Source organism: Periophthalmus magnuspinnatus, chromosome 19 (genome assembly GCF_009829125.3).
Source record: "Periophthalmus magnuspinnatus isolate fPerMag1 chromosome 19, fPerMag1.2.pri, whole genome shotgun sequence".
Taxonomy (NCBI): domain Eukaryota; kingdom Metazoa; phylum Chordata; class Actinopteri; order Gobiiformes; family Gobiidae; genus Periophthalmus; species Periophthalmus magnuspinnatus.
The window spans coordinates 18,079,918-18,088,556 of record NC_047144.1 but is presented as its reverse complement, the minus strand read 5'-3'; positions in this window follow the sequence as shown (position 1 = coordinate 18,088,556).

Below are 8,639 nucleotides of genomic sequence, written 5' to 3'. Positions count from 1 at the left end.
GCTTTTTCCGTTAATAATCACAACACCTTTATTTTGAAGGTACCTCGCTTGTTTCCGGCCCTGTCTCCTTGACCATGAGCACGCGCCACACCTGTGTTTGAAGAGCCGCAGCGCAGTGACTCACGAGACCAGCAGAGGGCGCTACAGTAACGGCGCATGATACAGAGGCGTTTAACATGGACATGTGTGGACTTCTCTGGACACTGCACGGTCTGAGGTGTTTGTAACAGAGTTTAATCCACATAACGTCTTTAAACTTTCACAAACAAAATGAAATATGAAGCAGGGCGGTGTCGGACGTGGTTGTAATGACACATGTGGGGAAGCTCGCCCAAAGTGCTCAAAGTAGGAGGCAAACTCAGAAAAATCCTTTACTGAAATTTATTACAGGGCACCGAGGTCCACAGTGCAAAAAGTAAACACATATTTACAAAAAGTAACTGTGCTTAACTAAAACAAAAGCAAAAGAAATTAAGAAACTAAGGAAAAACCCACGTGTACCCTGCTATCTGATTCTCCCCGAAGGACTGACTGACTTTGAAAAGGGGAAAAGTGGACATTTTGTCACAAGAGTCTGTTCATTGTAAACCAGACGGAGAATAACTGAAGCATTTATAACAAACAGATCAGCTCAGATCCTCAACACGACTCACAAAATCATTTATACTGGTTTTATCGAGGAAGATTTTCAAAAACGTTCAGTTAAAGTACAGCTTAACATTAAGGAAAATTAGCTGGATCAGGTATCGGTTTCATGATATCGATTCAGCACATAGACTGTATATACAAATGGACATAGCTAACCCGCTAGCTGCCGCATTACAAACAGGAAGTGATCATGTGCGCGCTTCTGGCTCCATCGACTCCAATTCACTTTCTATTGAAAAACTGTGGCCCCTCTCTCTGTAACTGCTGCTGTCAGACTCATCACCCTTTTAATAATCTCGTTCTGGATTGGCTCTTTGGTTGCTATGATACTCATGGTCAGGACTCTGCTCCAAATTGGCCGCTATAACTGCTCTAGCCTCGATTAGCCAAACGCTGTGGTGACGTCACACTCACATAGTCACTTCCTTACACAGTCTGTGGGTGTTACACAGTGGCATTTCACCATAGCAACCTGCAGATTTTTCATTCACGAGTTCTTGTTGCTTAAAAAAATATTTCCGTGACATATTTGAAGACGAGATGTTCGACCTGGAGTTTGAACTCTGACACAAGTCCAGTCACTAAAGCCACACTGGGACACTTTTTAGTCAGTGGTTGTTTTTATTGCAATGAAAAACATCCTTAAAGTGAGCGGGCTCGCATCTCCACAAACCTGACTTTTATCTGACTTGGACAACGGCCTCTTCCTAGTTGTTTCCATGTGTGAGAATGTTTCAAAGTACTGTATTTTTTTTACTTTCTGTTTCAATTGAATCATGCAGATGACACACCCCCTCCAGAAAGTTACACACTGTAGCTTTAACATGCAGTAACAACTTTATATATTTGAAAGGTTAGCTCCTCCCCAGCACCTCCACAACTCCTCCCCAGCTCCTTCCGCAACTCCTCCCCAGCACCTCCACAGCCTTAGACCTGGTTTAGACCTGGTTCTTCTTATTAACTCTTCTCTTTCCTGTCCAGGCTGAATTTCAGTAACTCTGTCGATCTGAAAATACGGGAATGGTTTCACAGTTTAAATCTTCGTACAAATTGAATCACAGGCCACACCAGAGCCATGTTGTGTTCTTTGTGTTTTTATATCAGAGAGGAGCAGACAAAGGCGATTGTCACGGTGCTTTTTGTCGTTTCCCACGGCAACGGGCTGCTGCCAACATTATCACTAAAAACCATTATCCCATTATCCTCCGGCACTGCGGCGATAACAGCTGTGTGAGTGAACATTACTGTCATTTAAAGCATAAAAAACTAAATTATAAGAGAGAAGAAAACAAGACACAGTGGTCCAGATAATAACTTTAAAACAATTAGCAGTTTTATAAAACCTAAATACTTATATATGTCTGTATATGTCTCTCTTGTGTTTGTAGATGTGATTGGCTGGAGAGCGGAGTTTTTCTTTTTGGTGTTGTTGTGGGCCATTTGAAGGAACATTTGCTGCTAAAGTTTGAGCTTTTAGTCAAATAGTTTTAACTTGATTCTATTAGTCTGAAAAAGAAACACTGAAATACAGAAATCTTCATTTTTTTTCTGAATCTAACTCTGAGAACTGTTCTAACTGATTCATTCTGGTGTCACATTTATTTATGTTATAAAGCCATAGACTGTATATATAAGTGGACATAGCTAACACGCTAGCCACGGCATTCCAAACAGGAAGTAATCATGGATGCCCTTCAGGCTCCAATTAACTTTCTATAAAAAAAGTGGTCCCTCTCTCTGTAACTGCTGCTGTCAGACTCGTCAATTTGATCTTAAAATGTTCGTATTAATCCGCTCTACATGATCCTGGTGTTTTTATTTCACTATTGTGTCTATAAATCAAGATATGAACATGAATTCATTTTGCATGGAGAGCACGTTGCCTTTAACAGCCTGTCTTTCGCAGCTATGACACTCACGGTCAGAATTTCAAATATAAAACTGCGCTCTAAGCCGATGAGCCTCCATGAGCTTAATTTGGAGCACATGGGCTAACTGCGCTAACTCTATCATGCAAAGACATGGGCTAAATGTGCTGACTCTATTGTACAAACAGGTGGGCTAAATGTGCTAACTCTATTGCACAAACACATGAGCTAACTGAGCGAACTTTCAGCAATAGAATTAGCATAGTTAGCCCATGCGTTTTTACAATAGAGTTAGCGCAGTTAGCCCATGTGTTTTTACAATAGAATTAGCGCAGTTAGCCCATGCGTTTTTACAATAGAGTTAACTCAGTTAGCCAATTTGTTTGTGCAATAAAGTTAGCACAGTTAGCCCATGTTTTTACAATAAAGTTAGCTCAGTTAGCCCCTGTGTTTGTGCGATAGAGTTAGCGCAGTTAGCCCATGTGTTTTACAATAGAGTTAGCGCAGTTAGCCCATGTGTTTTTACAATAGAATTAGCTCAGGTTAGCCCATGTGTTTTACAATAGAGTTAGCGCAGTTAGCCCATGTGTTTTACAATAGAGTTAGCGCAGTTAGCCCATGTGTTTTTACAATAGAATTAGCGCAGTTAGCCCATGTGTTTTACAATAGAGTTAGCTCAGTTAGCCCATGTTTTTACAATAGAGTTAGCTCAGTTAGCCCATGTTTTTACAATAGAATCAGCTCAGTTAGCTCATGTGTTTTCCTAATAAACACATGGGCTAACTGTGCTAACTCTGTCTGACAAACACATGGGCTAACTCTGTGTGAACTGAACTCTGTCCCAGTCTGGCCTTGGATCATTACGTCCCTCCTCGTTTCCTTCCTTGACTTCTTCCTTGCTTTCTTCCTTTTTTCCTTCCTTCTTTCCATCCTCTCCCTCCTGTCGCTCTCCGTGGTGCTGAAACTGCAGACAGAGACACGAGTCGTTAAGCAGAAGAGGTTTAAGTTTCCACTGATCCGTTTCCATGCCAACTGTCCTGGCACCCTGCGATCACCAGGGACACGGAGCGAGTGTGGGAGATAGTAGTAATGATAATTATGAAATATATTTCATAATAGTAGTATCAACATTAGTTGCAGGAGTAAAAGTAGTAGTTACTGCAGTAGTAGGTGTGGTATTAAAAACAGTAGTAATAGTAGTAATATTTGTAATAGTAGTAAGGAATGGTAGTAGCAGTTGTAATAGTAGTAGTTGTAGTAGTAGTAGTAGCCATAGCAGTTGTAGTAGCTGCAGTATCAGCAGTAGCAGTTGTAGTAGTTGCAGTAGCAGTAGTAGTAGTTGTAGCAGTAGTAGTATCAGTAGTAGTTGTAGTAGTAGTAGTAGTAGTAGTAGTAATAGTAGTAGCAGTTGTAGTAGTAGTAGTAGTAGTAATAGTAGTAGCAGTTGTAGTAGTAGTAGTAGTTGCAGTAGCAGTAGTAGCAGCAGCAATAGCAGTAGCACTTGTAGTAGTTGTAGCAGCAGCAATAGCAGTAGTAGTAGTAGTAGTAGTAGTAGTAGTAGTAGTAGTAGTAGTAGTAGTAGTAGTAGTAGTAGTAGCAGCAGTTGCAGTTCCATTTGTTTCTACATTTTCATGTTTTTAGCCACATCACAAAATGGGGTGGATGGGATTGGAGGGGGAGGGGCTTGTGAGTATTTCACACCAGAAAATTAAGGACGTAATTAATCTTCAAAGCATGGCCCCTTTTGAGAGCAGATCCAGTGTGGCAGGCGTCTGTGGCGCAAGGACTTCTGGGTATTCTCGACCTTACAAAGACTTTGGGCTTAAGTCAAAGTATAAAGTCATTTTAAAGCCTCAGTGTGGAACTTTCTGCAGGTGAAGGCTGTAGGAAGTTACAATCACATTTTGGCCGTTCTCCAGGACAAATATGAGTCAGGTTTATGGAGATGCGAGCCCACTCAGAGCAATAAACACAACCAAGATGAGTTTTAGTTATTTTGTGTGTCTTAAAAGCTACATGATGTGGCTTTAATTTTGCAAGTGACTGAAATGTACGCCTGAGTAAGGATGTACGCAAGTTATTCAGTGCAGTAAACACAACCACATGAAAAAAAACAAAGACATGATTTTATTTTAGTCTTTTTTTAGATAGATAGATAGATTTTTTACATATTGTGGCTTTAAGTTGCCAATAATGAAAGTACAGGAATGTTCTTTAATTATAAATCTATAAATATATTTCAAAAGTAAAACGTCACTATTTGTTACATCCACACATGATGTATCCACTTTTGTATTTTTCAGAACATTGTTTCGGGCACAAAAGCACAAAAGCAGAGCCAAACAAAGATACTTCAGGCTGGGAAATAGAGAGAAAGAGGCAGAAAGAGAAAGAGAGAGAGAAAGAGAGATATTGCTCCGTCTCCATGGCGACCGGACGGCTGCAGAAAATCCATGTGATGCCAACTCTGGTCCTGGATCACATATGGACCAAACCGGGAGGAAGACAAACACAGGGAGAAAGAGAGAAACAGAGAGAGAAAGAGGAGAGAGAGAAGAGGGGGATGTGGTGCAGAAAAGCATGAAAGAACATTACAGCACATTCGAGGTTGGCCAAATGTTTGTGCTTCTGATCAGTCTCTCTCTCTAATAAAGGCTCTTTCTGATCACAGGAAAACAAAACGTGCACATTAAACACATTGTGGACACTGATGAGGACTATTTTTGATAAAGTGAATTTTAAAACTGTAATCAGACTGTTGTATTCTCACATGTCACCACTAGATGCTGTCTACTCTACTGCTGCCTGATAGTGTGACAGCTTTGGGCTGACAGAAGAAGAGCAGAGAGCACAGGAGAGGGGAGGAGCCAGGTGAGAGGAGAGGGGCGGGGCCTAGGGAAGGGGGGGAGAGGGGCGGGGCCAGGGGAGGGGAGGAGGGACAGGTTGCACATCTGCCATCTACTGGTGAAAAAAAAAACAAATCATGGCGTGTATCTTTCATGGATGTTTATCACTTTAATCATTTGCTCAGGAACCAGAGAGTTGCCAGTTCAGTTCTCACCTGTGAACACGTGACCACTGTGTCCAAGACAGGTCAGTCACTCCAGTGGTATGGTTGGATTAAAGCCCCACAGTGTAACATTTCATCCAAAAATATATTGAAATAGTAAGTCAGTTGTATTTACTGCTTAAAAGGTTAAAGATCACACAGAATAAATAAAAACAATAAAAGCTTGTGTTTAATTGATGTTTTTTTTTTTTAAATGGCTAAAATACCTTTAAAATAACTGGCTTTAACTTTACTACAGTCATGTGACACCATCAGCATGTTTCACAGTGTGGCTTTACATCTTATATTTTTATTTATTGTTATCTTTATTGTAGAGTGTGTCAGACAGAGGTCAGAGGTCACATAGTTTGACCTAAAGCCTTTTTTAGGATATTCCCCTTTGAACGCGTCCCCGAGCCCATGACCACAGCATCCACCCCGGCTCCTCCTCTTCTTCCTCCTCTTCCTGCTCTTCCTCTTCTTCATCTTCTTCCTCCTCTTCCTCTTCTTCCTCCTCCTCCTCTTTCCCCTCCTCCTCGTCCTCCTTAACCTCCCCCTCCTGCTCCTCCCTCTCTTCCTCCTCCTCCTCCTCATCCTCCCCCTCCTGCTCTTCCTCCTTATCATCCTTTTCCTCTTCCTCCTCTTCCTCCTACTCTTCTCCTCCACCTTCTCCTCTACCTCCTCTACCCCCTACTTCTCTCTCCTCCTCCTCCAGCTCCTCCATCTCTTCCCCCTCCTCTTCTCCTCATCCTCTCCCTCCTCCTTTTCCTCTTCCTCCTCCTTGTCCTTCTCCTCCTCTACCTCCTCTACCCCCAACTCCTCTCTCATCCTCTTCCTCTACTTCTCCTCCTGCTCCTCCCTCTCTTTCTCCTCCTATTCTTCTTTTTCTCCTCCCACTCTTCCTTCTCCTCCTCCTGGTCTCATTGGCCTGAATCTTCCTCCTCCTCCTCCCCTTCCTCCTCCTCCTTCTCTTCCTCCTCTCTCTTCCTCCTCCTCTTCCTCCTCCTCCTCACATTAGCCTCTTTCTCCTCCATTAGCCTCTCTCTCCTCCTCTTCTTCCTCCTCTTCCTCCTCTCTCTTTCTCCTCCTCCTCCTCCTCCTCGTCCTCCTCTCTCCTCCTCCTCCTCCTCCTCCTCCTCACATTAGCCTTTTTCTCCTCTTCTTCCTCCTCTTCCTCCTCTCTCTTTCTCCTCCTCCTCCTCCCATTAGCCTCTCTCTTTCTCCTCCTCGTCCTCCTCTCTCTTCCTCCTCGTCCTCCTCCTCACATTAGCCTCTCTCTTTCTCCTCCTCTTCCTCCTCTTCCTTCTCTCTCTTCCTCCTCCTCCTCCTCACATTAGCCTCTCTCTTCCTCCTCTTCCTTCTCTCTCTTCCTCCTCCTCCTCCTCACATTAGCCTCTCTCTTCCTCCTCTTCCTTCTCTCTCTTCCTCCTCCTCCTCCTCCTCACATTAGCCTCTCTCTTCCTCCTCCTCCTCTTCCTTCCCTCTCTTCCTCCTCCTCCTCCTCCTCCTCACATTACCGTTCTTGTTCTTCTTTAGGTCCATTTGGAGCGACCGATGGAAACTGCTTCCATCAAACGCTGTTGACGCCAAGAAGTGCCTCCGCTGATCCTCCCATCAGAGAAGAGATGAAGAGGAGAAACGAAGGGCAAAGATAAGCAGGAGGCGCGATATGTAAAAGATAACATGTTTTTTTAGGTCTTATCAGTAAAAACAGACATCAAAGAATATTCAAAGGGTTTCAAAACAAGTTTGGCTGTTCCAAGTTTCATTTTGTGCATAATCCTTTGCCGTGGGCCTGTGGGTAAAACTAAAGTGTGAAGTAGATGAATTTAGCTAATCTCTTTCTCTCCAGGGCTCCGGGCGATCAAGGCCCAGACGCCCCATTTAAACAAGACTCGTTATGAAACGTGCCACTGCTTCAGCCAAACGTCTTTACATTTACACACAGACTCTGTATTTAATTAAAGGAGCTGTACGCGATTTTAAAAACGTGAAAAACAAAACTGTTTCAGGTGATCTGAAGTTACTCCTCCATTACCTTTTGCATTATGAGTATCCTGATTGTTCACAGAGATGAGTTTGTAAGCACTTTTCTCAACTCTCAGAGACCAGAGTGGAGTGTTGATGTGACTAGCATGCTGACCACACACTTCCTGATTATCGCACAATAAAACGTGGACAGTGGACTTATTTTAACCTCAGCTGTTTATAATTTATATCTGTACTGGGACCAGACACTTTAGCTCTGATATTAGTTCACTGCGCTCCCTCTAAGTTGATTTGTAAGTTCTACGTTTGCGTAAAAGTTCTCTGATGTTTGCAGATTCCTGGACAGCGGGTTCTGCAGGAGGATGATGTGTCCTTCACTTTGAACACGAGCGAGCGGTGAGTGACAGCTGTCTGCAGATGGAGCGAGAGAGGACAGAGGAGAGGAAAAGAGAGAGGACAGAGGAGACGGAGCTGTCCATGGTGCTGAATCAGCCCAAACCAAGATGGAGGAGCGTCTGTCCCACTGCACAGAGCTGAGGGAGAGTGAAGTTCAAAAGCTCCGCAGTTTAAAATCTTTCACGTGATTTAAAACAGACTCTGCTCCTGCTTTTGTTCGGTTGAAAAAGTTACTTCAATAATCGGTTGAAGAGACTTTAGAGACGCTGTACCTGATATTTACTGTTTTAAAAAAGCATGATAAAGTTATTCCTCACTTACCTTATGCATTCTGAACATCCTAATTATTCACCACGATGAGTTTATAAGCACTGTTCACAACTACAGAGCAGAGCAGAGTTTAACGCGACGATAAAGCTAACAACGACTAGCATACTCACTGCACCGCTCACTTCCTGATTCTCGGACGTTAAAATGCTTTATTATTAGATGCAGACAGAACACAGGATGAGACATTAACTCAAATACATGGAAAAAAAAATCTGGTACTGCGCCTTTAAATCCACAAGCAAATGAACAAAAGTCAAACAAGTAACCTCACGTTCTTTGGTTAGCATTGGAGAAGCTAACCATCTGCGCCAATCCGAGTGCTGAGCGTAGCCCGTCACAGCCGATACTCCGTACTCTGG